Raw genomic sequence first — 16,862 nt, forward strand, 5'->3', positions numbered from 1 at the left:
GTGTGTGTGTGTGTGTGTGTGTGTGTGTGTGTGTGTGTGTCCTGCTGCCGGGGACGGGCCCTGCCCTCTGTGTGTGTGTGTGTGTGTGTGTCCTGCTGCCCGGGACGGGCCCTGCCCTCTGTGTGTGTGTGTGTGTGTGTGTGTGTGTGTGTCCCGCTGCCCCCTGCTGGTCGGGACGGGCCCTGCCCTGTGTGTGTGTCCCGCTGCCCCCTGCTGCCGGGGACGGGCCCTGCCCTGTGTGTGTGTGTGTGTGTGTGGGTGTGTCCTGCTGCCGGGGACAGGCCCTGCCCTCTGTGTGTGTGTGTGTGTGTGTGTGTGTGTGTGTGTCCTGCTGCCCGGGACGGGCCCTGCCGTGTGTGTGTCCCCCGCTGCCCCCTGCTGGCGGGGACGGGCCCTGCCCTGTGTGTGTGTGTCCCGCTGCCCCCTGCTAGTGGGGACGGGCCCTGCCCTGTGTGTGTGTGTGTGTGTGTGTCCCGCTGGCCCCTGCTGCCCGGGACGGGCCCTGCTCTGTGTGTGTGTGTGTGTGTGTGTGTGTGTGTGTGTGTCCCGGTCCCGCTGCCCCCCTGCTGGTGGGGACGGGCCCTGCCCTGTGTGTGTGTGTGTGTGTGTGTGTGTGTGTGTGTGTCCTGCTGCCGGGGACGGGCCCTGCCGTGTGTGTGTGTCCCCCGCTGCCCCCTGCTGGCGGGGACGGGCCCTGCCCTGTGTGTGTGTGTCCCGCTGCCCCCTGCTGCCGGGGACGGGCCCTGCCCTGTGTGTGTGTGTGTGTGTGTCCCGCTGCCCCCTGCTGGTGGGGACGGGCCCTGCCCTGTGTGTGTGTGTGTGTGTGTGTGTCCCGCTGCCCCCTGCTGGTGGGGACGGGCCCTGCCCTGTGTGTGTGTGTGTGTGTCCTGCTGCCGGGGACGGGCCCTGCCCTGTGTGTGTCCCCCGCTGCCCCCTGCTGGCGGGGACGGGCCCTGCCCTGTGTGTGTGTGTCCCGCTGCCCCCTGCTGCCGGGGATGGGCCCTGCCCTATGTGTGTGTGTGTCCCGCTGCCCCCTGCTGGTGGGGACGGGCCCTGCCCTGTGTGTGTGTGTGTGTGTGTGTGTGTCCCGCTGCCCCCTGCTGGTGGGGACGGGCCCTGCCCTGTGTGTGTGTGTGTGTGTGTGTGTGTGTGTGTGTGTGTGTGTGTGTCCTGCTGCCGGGGACGGGCCCTGCCCTGTGTGTGTCCCCCGCTGCCCCCTGCTGGCGGGGACGGGCCCTGCCCTGTGTGTGTGTGTGTGTCCCGCTGCCCCCTGCTGCCCGGGACGGGCCCTGCCCTGTGTGTGTGTGTGTGTGTGTGTGTGTGTGTGTGTGTCCCGCTGCCCCCTGCTGCCCGGGACGGGCCCTGCCCTGTGTGTGTGTGTGTGTGTGTCCCGCTGCCCCCTGCTGCCCGGGACGGGCCCTGCTCTGTGTGTGTGTGTGTGTGTGTGTGTGTGTGTGTGTGTGTGTGTGTCCCGGTCCCGCTGCCCCCCTGCTGGTGGGGACGGGCCCTGCCCTGTGTGTGTGTGTGTGTGTGTGTCCTGCTGCCGGGGACGGGCCCTGCCGTGTGTGTGTCCCCCCAGCTGCCCCCTGCTGGCGGGGACGGGCTCTGCCCTGTGTGTGTGTGTGTCCCGCTGCCCCCTGCTGGTGGGGACGGGCCCTGCCCTGTGTGTATGTGTGTGTCCCGCTGCCCCCTGCTGCCGGGGACGGGCCCTGCCCTGTGTGTGTGTGTGTGTGTGTGTCCCGCTGCCCCCTGCTGCCCGGGATGGGCCCTGCCCTGTGTGTGTGTGTGTCCCGGTCCCGCTGCCCCTCTGCTGCCGGGGACGGGCCCTGCCGTGTGTGTGTCCCCCGCTGCCCCCTGCTGGCGGGGACGGGCCCTGCCCTGTGTGTGTGTGTGTGTCCTGCTGCCGGGGACGGGCCCTGCCCTGTGTGTGTGTGTGTCCCGCTGCCCCCTGCTAGTGGGGACGGGCCCTGCCCTGTGTGTGTCCCGCTGCCCCCTGCTAGTGGGGACGGGCCCTGCCCTGTGTGTGTCCCGCTGCCCCCTGCTAGTGGGGACGGGCCCTGCCCTGTGTGTATCTGTGTGTCCTGCTGGCGGGGACGGGCCCTGCCCTGTGTGTGTGTGTGTGTGTGTGTGTCCTGCTGCCGGGGACGGGCCCTGCCGTGTGTGTGTCCCCCGCTGCCCCCTGCTGGCGGGGACGGGCCCTGCCCTGTGTGTGTGTGTCCCGCTGCCCCCTGCTGCTGGGGATGGGCCCTGCCCTGTGTGTGTGTGTGTGTGTGTGTGTGTGTGTGTGTGTCCTGCTGCCGGGGACGGGCCCTGCCGTGTGTGTGTCCCCCGCTGCCCCCTGCTGGCGGGGACGGGCCCTGCCCTGTGTGTGTGTGTGTGTGTCCTGCTGCCGGGGACGGGCCCTGCCGTGTGTGTGTCCCCCGCTGCCCCCTGCTGGCGGGGACGGGCCCTGCCCTGTGTGTGTGTGTCCCGCTGCCCCCTGCTGCTGGGGATGGGCCCTGCCCTGTGTGTGTGTGTGTGTGTGTCCTGCTGCCGGGGACGGGCCCTGCCGTGTGTGTGTCCCGCTGGCCCCTGCTGCCGGGGACGGGCCCTGCCCTGTGTGTGTGTGTGTGTGTGTGTGTGTCCCGGTCCCGCTGCCCCCCTGCTGGTGGGGACGGGCCCTGCCCTGTGTGTGTCCCACTGCCCCCTGCTAGTGGGGATGGGCCCTGCCCTGTGTGTATGTGTGTATCCTGCTGCCCCCTGCTGCCGGGGACGGGCCCTGCCCTGTGTGTGTGTGTGTCCCGCTGCCCCCTGCTGCCGGGGACGGGCGCTGCCCTGTGTGTCCCGCTGCCCCCTGCTGCCGAGGACGGGCCCTGCCCTGTGTGTATGTGTGTGTGTCCCGCTGCCCCCTGCTGCCGGGGACGGGCCCTGCCCTGTGTGTCCCGCTGCCCCCTGCTGCCGGGGACGGGCCCTGCCCTGTGTGTGTGTGTGTGTGTGTCCCGCTGCCCCCTGCTGCCCGGGACGGGCCCTGCCCTGTGTGTGTGTCCGGGTCCCGCTGCCCCCCTGCTGGCGGGGACGGGCCCTGCCCTGTGTGTGTCCCACTGCCCCCTGCTAGTGGGAATGGGCCCTGCCCTGTGTGTATGTGTGTGTGTCCCGCTGCCCCCTGCTGCCGGGGACGGGCCCTGCCCTGTGTGTGTGTGTGTCCCGCTGCCCCCTGCTGGCGGGGACGGGCCCTGCCCTGTGTGTGTCCTGCTGCCCCCTGCTGGCAGGGATGGGCACTGCTCTGCTTGTGCACCCTGCCATCCGTGCTGTGTGCTGCCCCCCGGGGTACCGCCCGTACCTGTATCACCACCTCGGCCTGCAGCAGCAGCGCACTGGCCGCCCGCCTCCCGGTCTTCCCCCAGCTGGTGATGATGCCCCGGATTTCTCTCTCCTCCTCATCCCCGCCGTACCCCCTCAGGATCCGGCCTGGGGGGAGCCACAGGTCAGGGGGCACAGTGCAGCCCCGCTCCTTCCAGCTGACCCCAGCCTTCCTTCCCCACTGCCACCCGCAGCCTCCCCTCCTGACCTTGGTACGCGCACGTCTCCTCCCAGCCGGCCAGGGGCAGGTCCAGGATGCGGCTCATCTCCGCGCTGCAGGGGAGACAGATGGGCCTGGGACGGCACCTCAGGGAGTCATACCCCACTCCCCTTCCCGAGCTGGGGAGAGAACCCAGGAGTCCGGCGGGCATCTCACCGGATTTTGGGGGTGAAGGCCAGAGGGTGGGTGAGATTGAGCAGTGCGATGTCAAAGTCAAAATTCAAAAGCCCTTTGTACCCCTCGTGGACGATGATTTGCCCCACGCGGAGGGTGAGGGCTCCTGTTGGATGGTGGTCAGTCCTGGGGTCACAGACATATCAGCCTGGAACGGTGCCCCCTGCCCAGCTCCCCACCGGCTCCCCATGCCATGGTGCCCCCTGCACAGCCCCCCACCAGATCCCCATAACACAGCGCTCCCTACCCACTGCCTGCAGCATGGCACCCCCTTGCGCCCCCCAGTGCAGGCTCACCTACAACCACCGTGACTTGGTGCGGGGCCATGGCTCGCCCAGCCTCTGCGTCCCGGACGTTGTGAGCCGCGGTCAGGACCCAGGAGGGGGCTACGATGGAGCCCCCTGCGCTATAGGAATGATGCTGGGGCAGGGGGAAAGCAGTCTCAGTGGGGGGGGAGGGTATCGGGGGGACTTCCTACCTTGTCTTTCAACTTCAGATACACTTGCCAGGGCCACTGCTTCTTCTCCTCCGCCTGCTCCCCACGGAAAACCTGCCCGATGGATGGGCTGTGCCCCGCGCCCCGCAGCCGAGACCTGCGTCTGGAGACACAGAGGCAGGGACTGAAGGGATCCCCCTCCCCTCTCAGAGCTGGGGAGAGAACCCAGGAGTCCTGGCTCCCAGCCCCCCCTGCTCTAACCACCAGCCCCCACTCCCCTCCCAGAGCCAGGAGAGAACCCAGGAGTCCTGGCTCCCAGCCCCCCTGCTTTAACCCACCAGCCCCCACTCCCCTCCCAGAGCTGGGAGAGAACCCAGGAGTCCTGGCTCCCAGCCCCCCCCTGCTCTAACCACCAGCCCCCACTCCCCTCCCAGAGCCGGGGAAGAGAACCCAGGAGTCCTGGCTCCCAGCCCCCCCTGCTCTAACCACCAGCCCCCACTCCCCTCCCAGAGCTGGGAGAGAACCCAGGAGTCCTGGCTCCCAGCCTCCCCTGCTCTAACTACCAGCCCCCACTCCCCTCCCAGAGCCGGGCAGAGAACCCAGGAGTCCTGGCTCCCAACCCCCCTGCTCTAACCCACCAGCCCCCACTCCCCTCCCAGAGCCGGGGAGAGAACCCAGGAGTCCTGGCATCCAGCCTCCCCCCCGCTCTACCCCACTCCCCTGCCAGAGCCCCCCCCACTCACCCAAGTCCCGCAGCAGCTGGGAGAGGGCCCCCAGGTCACGGTAGCTCTGCAGGTAGAAGGATCTTTGGGTTCCTGGCTTCTTCGTGGCAATTCGCTCCATCTGCTCCTTGTGGGCACCGCCGACCCCCAGAGCGAAGATATCTGGGGTGGATGGGGTCACTAGGGAGTGTCCTTTAGGGGCAAGGCCCCATGCCCCAGCCCCCTGAGCCAGCCAGGCCCTGCTCGGGGGCCGGATGGGAGCTGGCGCCCCCTAGAGGGGACAGGCCTCTGCCCCATTCCCCGCCCCCCTGAGCCAGCCAGGCCCTGCTCGGGGGCCGGATGGGAGCTGGCGCCCCCTAGAGGGGACAGGCCTCTGCCCCATTCCCCGCCCCCCTGAGCCAGCCAGGCCCTGCCCTGGGGCCGGATGGGAGCCGGCGCCCCCTAGAGGAGACAGGCCTCTGCCCCATTCCCCGCCCCCCTGAGCCAGCCAGGCCCTGCCCGGGGGCCGGATGGGAGCCAGCACCCCCTAGAGGAGACAGGCCCTTGCCCCATTCCCTGCCCCCCTGAGCCAGCCAGGCCCTGCCCTGGGGCCGGATGGGAGCCGGTGCCCCCTAGAGGGGACAGGCCTCTGCCCCTTCCCCGCCCCCCTGAGCCAGCCAGGCCCTGCTCGGGGGCTGGATGGGAGCTGGCGCCTCCGAGAGGGGACAGGCCCCTGCCCCATTCCCTGCCGCCCTGAGCCAGCCAGTCCCTGCCATGGGGCCGGATGGGAGCTGGCGCCCCCGAGAGGGGACAGGCCTCTGCCACATTCCCTGCCCCCCTGAGCCAGCCAGGCCCTGCTCGGGGGCTGGATGGGAGCCAGCGCCCCCGAGAGGGGACAGGCCCCTGCCCCATTCCCCGCCCCCCTGAGCCAGCCAGTCCCTGCCATGGGGCCGGATGGGAGCTGGCGCCCCCTAGTGGGGACAGGCCTCTGCCCCATTCCCTGGTGCCATGTCCACTTACCCAGGTTCTGGTCTGGGTCGGGGATGGCTGCCTGGATTTGTGCTGAGACCCCGGCTGGGTCCAGCCCCACATTGTGTCTCTCTGGTGGGGCAGGAAGAAGGAACCTGAGCCAAGATGCCCCACAATGGGCTGGGGGGGGGCTGGGCTGGGGTCCTATCCCTGTGCACTGCCTTTGGGGTGCTGAGGGTACCAGGGAGAGTGGGGGGGCTGGTGGGGGGCTGAGGAGGCACGTGGGTCCCTGGGGGTCCTAGGGCGGGGAGGTTTGGGGGATCCCCAGAGGCAGGAAGGTGTATGGGGCGTGTTAAGCCCAAATGTCTGCCCTGGGGGGTATTTGCCCCATGGGGGGGGGTCTGTCTCACCACTTGTGATCAGAACCACGATGTGTTTCCTGGTGCTGGTTCTGGGCGGCTCCATCTGGATCAGGGACAGAACCTGCCTCAACGCTGCCCCCATGTTGGTGCCTCGCTGGCTGAAGCTGTCTGGGGGTGGGACGCGACACCCCCGTCACCACAACACCACAACACACACAACCCTGTCACCCCAGCAATCCAGTAATAACCCTCCAGCAACATAACATACAACAACCCTGTCACCACAAAACACAACCCAACAACAGAATGAAACAACTCTCCTCCACAACACTATACAACAGCGCAGTGACAACGCCATCACCACCCAGCAATACAACAACAACCCTGTCACCAGGACAAACCTGTTACCCTAACAACACAACACACAATGACAACCCCATCACCACAGCACAACACAACAACCCTCTCATACAGCACTACATAACAACACCACTACCCCATCATCCCAACACAACAACCGCACCATGCCAACAATACCAGGACAAACCTGTCACCCCAACACAACATTCCTGTCAACACAATACTGCACCACAGTGACAACTCTGTCACCACACAACAGCCCTGGCACCACAACACCACATCACAACACACAGTGATAAACCTTTAAACAGAACACAACACACAATGACAATACCATTGTCACAATACAACATCCCTGTTGCCACAGGAAAATGACACAACCCAACATGCAATAACACAATGACAACATTGTCAACCTAAAACAACACACAAGGATGATCCTGTCACCCCAACAGCACAAAGACAATCCTGTCACCACAATATGATGACAAACACAACTTGCCACACCATCACAACCCTAACAACACAACAGAACACAACACACATCAGCCCCCATGACTACAACACAATAACCCCATTACTAGAGCGTAACTAACCAACACACAACAACCTCATCACCAAGACATGAAAAGATGCAACAACACAATGACAACTCCACCACCAAAATGACACAACACAACACACAACAACCCCATCACCACACCACACAACACAGCTACACCCCAGGAACTGCATCACACAGCAACACAAGTTAACACACAACACTCAGCGTATCCCAGTGCAGTGAAACACAACATAGAACACAACCCAGTGTCAGGACCCACAACTCACTTGTTTTCTGGAACTGCTCCCAGGCCTCCTCCAAATCTGTGCCACCCTTAGTCAGAGCCGACACCAGCTGGGCTGAGCGGCCGAATGCCACCACCGCGAACCAGACTTTGTCAGAGACCTGGGTGGCCTGCGAGTGCCCCAGTGTTAGTGTGGGGGGTGGGGTGGGGCAGGGCAGGCTGGCAGGGGCTGCGGGTCGGGAGTGAGGGGCACCGGCAGAGCTGGGGAGGCAGGGCTGGGGGTCGGGAGTGAGGGGCACCGGCAGAGCTGGCCTCCGCTTACCTGGTCCATGATGGTGATGATGAATTCCCAACTTGTTTTCAGATTCTTGGCCCCGATGCTGCCCGATGTGTGCAGGACAAAGTATATGTTGGTGCCTGGGGGTAGGGGTGGGTTATACTAAGACAACAAAGTACCCCGCCCTCTAGCCCCTAGGGTCCCCAGCCCTCCACCCCAGACAAGGCCTTGGGCAACCCCGGCTGGGACGAGACAGCTAGAGGGAAAAAAGGGTTTTGAGACCAGCAGTCAGGGGCGACCCTCTAATCTTCATGGGAGTTACCCCTGCAGTCTACCTGTCCACCTGTCTGTCCATCCATCCATCCATCTCCCCTGCCATCCATCCATCCAACCATCCATCTCCCCTGCCATCCATCCATCCATCTCCCCTGCCATCCATTCATCCATCCATCCATCTCCCCTGCCATCCATCCATCCAACCATCCATCTCCCCTGCCATTCATCCATCCATCCATCCATGCATCCATTCATCTCCCCTGTCATCCATCCATACATCCAACTCCCCTGCCATCCATCCACCCAACCCACCCAACCCATCCATGTCCCCTGCCATCCATCCAATCCAACCATCCATCCATCTCCCTTGCCATCCATCCATCCATCCATCCATCCATCTCCCCTGCCATTCATCCATGCATCCATCCATCTCCCCTGTCATCCATCCATCCATGCATCCATCCATTTCCCCTGTCATCCATCCATCCATGCATCCATCCATTTCCCCTGCCATCCATGCATCCATCCATCTCCCCTGCCATTCATCCATCCATCCACGCATCCATCCATCTCCCCTGCCATCCATCCATCCATCCATCCATCCATCCATCCCCCCTGCCATTCATCCATCCATCCATCCCATCCATTCATCTTCCCTGCCATCCATCCATCCATCCATTTCCCCTGCCATCCATCCCATCCATCCGTCTACCCTGCCATCCATCCCATCCATCCATCCATCTCCCCTGCCATTCATCCATCCATCCACTCATCCATCCATCTCCCCCGTCATCCATCCACTCATCGATCCATCTCCCCTGCCATCCATCCATCCCATCCGTCTATCCCCCCCATCTATCTTCCCCCCATTCTCCCATCCATCCATCCCAACGCACCCCTCCATCCCTCTATTCCCTCACTCCCTGTCCCTCATCCACTCTCCTGGTTCAGATGGCTAGAGCCCTGTGCGGATACAAAAATGTGTATCTGCATCCGATCTGCGATCTGCAGAAATTGTCTGCGGCTATTCACAGATTTGCAGGGCTCTCCCTACTGTGGCCAGGCTGTGGCTCTGAGGTGCCCACCCGCCGGAGCCTGGGCGGGGAGAGCCAGGTGGGCAGCTCTGGGGAGTGTCAGTGCTGTGGTTCCTCACAGCTGCCTGCCCGGATCTTACTGTCGGCCCTGCGCAGGTACAACATTGGCATCCACATCTGTGCTGCTCTCTGCAGAAATGGTCCGTGGATATAAAGCGGATACACGCGGATTAGCAGGGCTCTGCAGCTGACTGCGTGATACCCAAGGGGATCTTTGGGGCTGGTTTTGGGTCCCCTGGCTCAGGCTGGGGGGCAACATGCTGACCCTGACCTGTTTGTGCGTGCGAGGTGATTTCTTCTGACACGTCCAGATGCTCGGCCACAGAGGTCACGTTGTCGTAGCCATAGCGGCCTGTGGGTTCAGAGCTGGTCAGCAGGGGATATGGATGGGGGTGGGCTGTAGGGGGACCCCCATGGGATGAGAGGGCCTGGACAGCTACCCCAATGGGGTACAATACAGACCATCCCTTGGGAACCATGGGAGGGTCCCTGAGCTGGGTGGCTGGACGGATGGAGACATGGGGCATATGGAAAGACAGACACACAAGGGGCAGGACCCCCAGGTTGGTGGGACCACTGGGACTCGGCGTGTGACTCACCCTCACAGCGCGGCTCCTCCCCCGACCACTGGCCTGAGTTCTGGCAGACACGGCGGGCAGAGCCTCGCAGCACCAGGCCTCGGAGGCAGGTGAACGTCATGGCTTTGCCTGGCTCAAAGATGCAGCCCTGGCGATGCCCCCAGGGGCACAGAGAGTCTGCAGGGAGACAGACCCCAGCTGCCTTGACCACCTGGGGTAGGGACTGCACAGGTGGGAGTCCCCACAGAGTGGGGGTACATGGGGACGAACGATGGAGAGTCCCACCCTCCCTACTCTAACCACCAGTCCCCACTCCCCTGCTAGAGCCCAGAGAGAACCCAGGAGTCCTGGCTCCCAGCCCCCCTGCTCTAACCCACCAGCCCCCACTCCCCTCCCAGAACTGGGGAGAAAACCCAGGCGTCTGGGCTCGCCCCCCCCCCCCCGCTCTCACTCACCAGACCCCACTCCCCTCCCAGAGCCCGGAGAGAACCCAGGAGTCCTGGTGTCAGGGTGCTTGGATCCTAGCTAGGATACCCTGAATTCCGCCCCTCCAGCCCCAAGCCCAAACTCAAACTGCTTCCCTCCTGCCAATCCCTTCCTTTGTCCCCTTCCCGGGCAAAGGTGTTGACCCTTCCCCTCCCTTACCTAGCTCAGGTTACAGGCCCTGGCATCGTCCATCCCCTAAAGTCCTCCCCTGCTCTCCCACTCCCCACACAGACAGTCCCTACTGCATCACATCTGGCTCCCAGCCCCCCCTGCTCTAACCACCAGCCCCCACTCCCCTCCCAGAGCCGGGAGGGAACCCAGGAGTCCTGGCTCCCAGCCCCTCCTGCTCTGACCCACCAGCCCCCACTCCCCTCCCAGAGCCCAGAGAGAACCCAGGAGTCCTGGCTCCCAGCCCCCCTGCTCTAACCCACCAGCCCCCACTCCCCTCCCAGAGCTGGGGAGAGAACCCAGGAGTCCTGGCTCCCAGCCCCCCCTGCTCTGACCCACCAGCCCCCACTCCCCTCCCAGAGCTGGGGAGAGAACCCAGGAGTCCTGGCTCCCAGCCCCCCCGCTCTAACCACCAGCCCCTATTCCCCTCCCAGAGCTGGGAGAGAACCCAGGAGTCCTGGCTCCCAGCCCCCCTGCTCTGACCCCCGAGCCCCCACTCCCCTCCCAGAGCCAGGGAGAGAACCCAGGAGTCCTGGCTCCCAGCCCCCTGCTCTGACCCACCAGCCCCCACTCCCCTCCCAGAGCCGGGCAGAGAACCCAGGAGTCCTGGCTCCCAGCCCCCCCTGCTCTGACCCACCAGCCCCCACTCCCCTCCCAGAGCCCAGAGAGAACCCAGGAGTCCTGGCTCCCAGCCCCCCCGGCTCTGACCCACCAGCCCCCACTCCCCTCCCAGAGCCGGGCAGAGAACCCAGGAGTCCTGGCTCCCAGCCCCCCCTGCTCTGACCCACCAGCCCCCACTCCCCTCCCAGAGCCGGGCAGAGAACCCAGGAGTCCTGGCTCCCAGCCCCCCTGCTCTGACCCACCAGCCCCCACTCCCCTCCCAGAGCCGGGCAGAGAACCCAGGAGTCCTGGCTCCCAGCCCCCCTGCTCTGACCCACCAGCCCCCACTCCCCTCCCAGAGCTGGGGAGAGAACCCAGGAGTCCTGGCTCCCAGCCCCCCCTGCTCTGACCCACCAGCCCCCACTCCCCTCCCAGAGCCGGGCAGAGAACCCAGGAGTCCTGGCTCCCAGCCCCCCCTGCTCTGACCCACCAGCCCCCACTGCCCTCCCAGAGCCGGGAGAGAACCCAGGAGTCCTGGCTCCCAGCCCCCCCTGCTCTGACCCACCAGCCCCCACTCCCCTCCCAGAGCCGGGCAGAGAACCCAGGAGTCCTGGCTCCCAACCCCCCCTGCTCTGACCCACCAGCCCCCACTCCCCTCCCAGAGCCCAGAGAGAACCCAGGAGTCCTGGCTCCCAGCCCCCCTGCTCTGACCCACCAGCCCCCACTGCCCTCCCAGAGCCCAGAGAGAACCCAGGAGTCCTGGCTCCCGGCCCCCCCTGCTCTAACCACCAGCCCCCACTCCCCTCCCAGAGCCGGGCAGAGAACCCAGGAGTCCTGGCTCCCAGCCCCCCCTGCTCTGACCCACCAGCCCCCACTCCCCTCCCAGAGCCCAGAGAGAACCCAGGAGTCCTGGCTCCCAGCCCCCCCTGCTCTGACCCACCAGCCCCCACTCCCCTCCCAGAGCCGGGCAGAGAACCCAGGAGTCCTGGCTCCCAGCCCCCCCTGCTCTGACCCACCAGCCCCCACTCCCCTCCCAGAGCCCAGAGAGAACCAGGCATCCGGGCTGCCAGCCCACTCACCCTGGGGGTCGCTCCCGGCCGTGCCAGGCAGGTGCGGCGGGCGGCGCCGAAGAGCTGGTGCCCAGGCTGGCAGTGGAAGGTGACCGTGTCCCCGACGCTGTACTTGCTCTGCCGGGCTCGTGCCACCCCTTCTCCAAGGTGATGTAGCCAGTGCAGGTCTAGTCTGCAGGGCAGAGAGGGGAGGGGCAGGACTCCTGGGTTCTCAGCAGGGAGGGGTCGAGTGGGTTGGAACTGTCAGAAGCTGGGAGCCAGGACTCCTGGGTTCTCTCCCGGCTCTGGGAGGGGAGTGGGGGCTGGTGGGTTAGAGCAGGGGGGCTGGGAGCCAGGACTCCTGGGTTCTGTCCCCGGCTCTGGGAGGGGAGTGGGGGCTGGTGGGTTAGAGCAGGGGGGCTGGGAGCCAGGACTCCTGGGTTCTGTCCCCGCCTCTGGGAGGGGAGTGGGGGCTGGTGGTTAGAGCAGGGGGGGCTGGGAGCCAGGACTCCTGGGTTCTGTCCCCGGCTCTGGGAGGGGAGTGGGGGCTGGTGGGTCAGAGCAGGGGGGGCTGGGAGCCAGGACTCCTGGGTTCTCTCCCCAGCTCTGGGAGGGGAGTGGGGGCTGGTGGGTTAGAGCAGGGGGGGCCAGGAGCCAGGACTCCTGGGTTCTCTGCCCAGCTCTGGGAGAGGGGTGGGGTTCTACTCACTGATGCAGGAGGGCCTTTGGGCTGACTCCAAGGCATTCCTCAGAGGCGACCACTTCCCACTGGACTGACAGACCCTCCAGCTCATGGGGTGAGTGTAGCTGTTTGGGGGGCAGTGATACTCCAGTACACTGCCATTAGTTCGGATCTTGGGGTACACAACCTCACCTCCTTGGATACCTTCCGCATCTCCACAGACTGCATCTAGGAAAGAAAAAGCAGGGGCTGTGGGTCGGGAGCGAGGGGCACCGGCAGAGCTGGGGGTGGGGGCTGGGCTGGCAGGGGCTGTGGGTCGGGAGTGAGAGGCACCGGCAGAGCTGGGGGGGCAGGGCTGGGCTGGCAGGGGCTGCGGGTCGGGAGTGAGGGGCACCGGCAGAGCTGGGGGTGGGGGCTGGGCTGGCAGGGGCTGTGGGTCGGGAGTGAGAGGCACCGGCAGAGCTGGGGGTGGGGGCTGGGCTGGCAGGGGCTGCGGGTCGGGAGTGAGGGGCACCGACAGAGCTGGGGGGGCAGGGCTCGGCTAGGCTAGCAGGGGCTGCGGGTCGGGAGTGGGGGGCACCAGCAGAGCTGGGGGGGGCAGGGCTGGGCTGGCAGGGGCTGCGGGTCTGGAGTGAGGGGCATCGGCAGAGCTGGGGGGGCAAGGCTGGGCTAGCAGGGGCTGCGGGTTGGGAGTGAGGGGCACTGGCAGAGCTGGGGGGGGGAGGCAGGGCTGGGCTGGCAGGGGCTGCGGGTCGGGAGTGAGGGGCAGGGTCAGAGTTAAGGAGGGCCGAGACCCCCCGGGGCAGTGGAGGAGGAATTTCTTATCGCACAGGCTGTGTTGGAAGAGAAGGAGGAGGAGGAAGGGGACATGTTCCATGGCCCCAGGGTCTTTGGGGGCTGGAGTTGTGGGGAGAACAGAGGCTCCTTTCCCGGCTGCGTAGGAAGGCAGAGTGGGGGAAGGAGTGTGGGAGCTGAAACCTCAAGCTGGAAAGAGGAAATGGCACGTGGTTCCCAGAAAATGATGCTGCTTTATTCCTCCCCGACCTGGAAGAGAACCCTGGAGTCCTGTCTCCCAACGCCCACCCCCACTCTACCCACTAGAACCCACTCCCCTCCCCAGGCAAGGCTAGAACCCTGGTGTCCTGTCTCCCAGTTCCCCCAACCCACACTCCCTTCCCAGCACTGAGGAGAGAACCCAGGAGTCCTGGCTCCCAGCCCCCCTGCTCTAGCCCACCAGCCCCCACTCCCTTCCCAGCACTGAGGAGAGAACCCAGGAGTCCTGGCTCCCAGCCCCCCTGCTCTAGCCCACCAGCCCCCACTCCCCTCCCAGAGCTGGGGAGAGAACCCAGGAGTCTTGGCTTTCTCTGCACCCTAGATCTCGGCTACCCTCCTGTGATGAACTAGGAATGTTCTTAATGTTTTCTCTGAATACTGTGTTGGTGCCTCAGTGTCCCCATGGCAGTTCTTAAGTATCTGGCAGAGCAAGGGCCAGTGCACCTAAATGCCTGACACTCTGTCTCCTAGCAACTGATGGCCTGGACCCCCCCTCTGCAAAGGTGCCAGCTGAAGGTGTTGGAGACAAAGGGATCAGGTGACCTCCTGGCCCGGGAAAGGGGCTGAGCAGAGGAGGGGCTGGAGGGGTGGTTAGTCTGGAGCTGGCTGGGGACGAGGAGTGAAGGGCAGACGTGGGGGTCTGGCTCACTGCCCCCCAGAATGGACCCAGCCGAGGGGTCCGGTTCTCTGTACCTACAAGCTCTGTGTTAGACCCTGTTCCTGTCATCGAATAAACCTCTGTGTTACTGGCTGGCTGAGAGTCACGCCTGACTGCAAAGTGGGGGTGCAGGACCCTCTGGCTTCCCCAGGACCCCACTGAGGCGGACTCGCTGTGGGAAGCGCACGGAGGGGCAGAGGATGCTGAATGCTCCAAGGAGAGACCCAGGAGGTGAAGCTGTGTGAGCTTCTTGCCCTGGAGCCAGTCTGCTCCGAGGGAGAGGAGGCTCCCCAGAGTCTTGCCTGGCTTAGTGGGGAGCAGTTCCAGAGCATCGCCCAGGGACTCCGTGACACCTCCCACTTTTGCTCTCCTCCTCTGTCTCTGAAAAGGAAACTAAGTCAGAAAACCTGGACTCCTCCTCCCTTGCACCGGTCAGTGCCCCGTTCTGGGGCCAGATTGAATCTCGGACCTGGCTGGAGCTGTGCTGAGAGGCGATGGGGCAGGGGTTGGAGTCTGTCCGCTGAGCTCCTCTCTCTACACACACACACACACACACACACACACACACACACACACACACACACACACACACACACACTCTGTGTGAGGGAGGAGGTGCCCGGCCTGAGCCCAGCCCCACCTAGATATTGATTTTATGGGACACTCACCATCCTGCTACACATCCTGGACTCCTGGGTTCTCTCCCTGGCTCTGGGAGGGGAGTGGGGGCTGGTGGTTAGAGCAGGGGGGGCTGGGAGCCAGGACTTGTGGGTTCTAATGTCTGTGCAGGGGGCTGGGTGCAACTGCACGGGAGTTAGCTGATATTTTGGGAGCTGGTTCCCTGCACGGGGTTTCACTTCATGTTCCCTTTTTGCTGTCCTGCTCTGGGAGTTGGGGGTTCAGAGATGTCACAGCCCCTAGGGTGACCAAAAAAGGCAAGGGGAGAGGGGTGGGGTGGAGGCAGCTAACTGGAGGGAGGAACTCTCCCTGATCAGAAGCAAGGATAGCGGGGTCGAGACCCAGAGAAAGAAAGAGAAAAAGATGCTGGAGCAGTTAGGCTCTGGCGGGTCAGGGCAGGGGGGAATCCCCGTTCTGAGGGCCCAGCTGTCTTAGCGCCCTCCCCGGCCCCGGCCATGAGCAGCTAAGTAGGGGTTGGTCCGTTGGGAGCCGCAGAGGGGATGGATCCCTAGACCTGATGTGGGGTGGACAGGGGCAGGGTGGGAGGAAGTCCCAGGACAGGGGTTGAAGGATGGGAATTGGGGAGCATGAGGTGGGGTGGGAGGTGTGGAGACATCAGAGGGGCTGAGCAGAGGAATGGAAAAGCAGGGAAGAAGGGAAGAAAGACAGGGTAGGGGGAATGAGAAGAAAAAAGGGAATGAGAGAAAGGAAACAAGAGAAAGGGAGAGAGAAGGAAGGAAGGGAAGCAAGGAAGAGCAATGAGTGAACTTTAGGAGCCCTGCTCCCAAATATATCTCTATTCCTCCCTCCCCCCAACCCGCAGATGGCTGCAGCTGTTGCGGTCCTGGCCCGTTTCCTGCAGCTGGCATAGGCCAGCCTGGGCAGGGATGCCCGATGCCACAGCCTGGCCCCCTGGTATTTCCTCCTGGGCCTCCGCCTCATTGCTCTCCTTGTGGCTGACGGGCCGTGGGCTCCAGTGAAACCAGACCTGGCCTGTAATTGGACGTTGGTCAATGGGGACTTCCAGCCATTCTGTGCTGCCCTGTGCTACAACCAGCGCTTCCCAGCCCCCATCTCCTCTGCCTGGGGCTTCACCTTCCTTGCCACCCTGCTCCCCGCGGGCCTCATGATGCTGATTCATGCCTAGTTCGGCTGATGGGCTGCAGTCAGAGGGGATGAGGAGTTAGCAGGACCAACTGATGCAACGAATATGGCTGCCAAACCCAGCATGGCTGCCAAAACCAAGCTGGCTGGAAAGCCCAATGTGGCCACTGGAGCCAACTGGATTGACATAATAAATATGGACTCTGAGTCCCAATGGGTTGACCAATCCAAGATGGCCACTACAGGAGCTAAGATGGCTGCCAGCTCAGCCTGGTACTCTCCAGCATTTGGTTTATGCATGGTGCTGCTCCTGGCTACTGAGCTGGGCTTCTTGTGGGCTATGCTGGCCCTACAGTTACCCTTGGTGTCAGGAGCCTACTTCTGGTGCCTTCCTGGGGCTCCCACCTGCCCCCCGGCCTTGGAGTGTGCCCTGTTGGGGCAAGCTGACAAGAAGATGGCGCTGGTGACTTTGGCCTTCACAGCCTGTTTCAATATAACCTCCTGTCTTGCCTATGGGATCACAAGGCTGTGGAGGGCGGCCCAGTGCCAGGGGAGATAGGGGTGAGGGAATGAGTTTGGGAAGAAGGGGAGTAGGGAGTGGGGGAAAGAGGGACTGTTTGAAAGATTCAAGATGGCTTCCCAGCCCAAAATGATTGGAATATCCAAGATGGCTGCCCAGCCCAAACTGGCTGGTGTATCCATGACAATTGCCTAGCCCAAGATGGTTGATGTATCCATGATGGCCGCCCAGCTCAAGGCGATTGGCGTATCCAAGATGGCTGCCCAGCTCAAGGCGATTGGCGTATCCAA

The 16,862-nt window shown here is 64.2% G+C and overlaps 1 long non-coding RNA gene across 1 annotated transcript; it reads right to left on the bottom strand.

Annotated features, from left to right (window-relative positions):
- Nucleotides 1–7,696: 7,696 nt before the first annotated feature.
- On the bottom strand, nt 7,697–9,655 carry LOC115643809. Its single transcript, XR_003998376.1, has 3 exons — nt 9,596–9,655; nt 9,268–9,348; nt 7,697–7,766 (listed from the first exon to the last, which is right to left on the bottom strand). It is a non-coding gene; the product is annotated as an uncharacterized LOC115643809 (long non-coding RNA).
- Between the last annotated feature and the right edge of the window lie 7,207 nt (nt 9,656–16,862).

Source organism: Gopherus evgoodei, unplaced genomic scaffold (assembly GCF_007399415.2).
Source record: "Gopherus evgoodei ecotype Sinaloan lineage unplaced genomic scaffold, rGopEvg1_v1.p scaffold_71_arrow_ctg1, whole genome shotgun sequence".
Classification (NCBI taxonomy): Eukaryota; Metazoa; Chordata; order Testudines; family Testudinidae; genus Gopherus; species Gopherus evgoodei.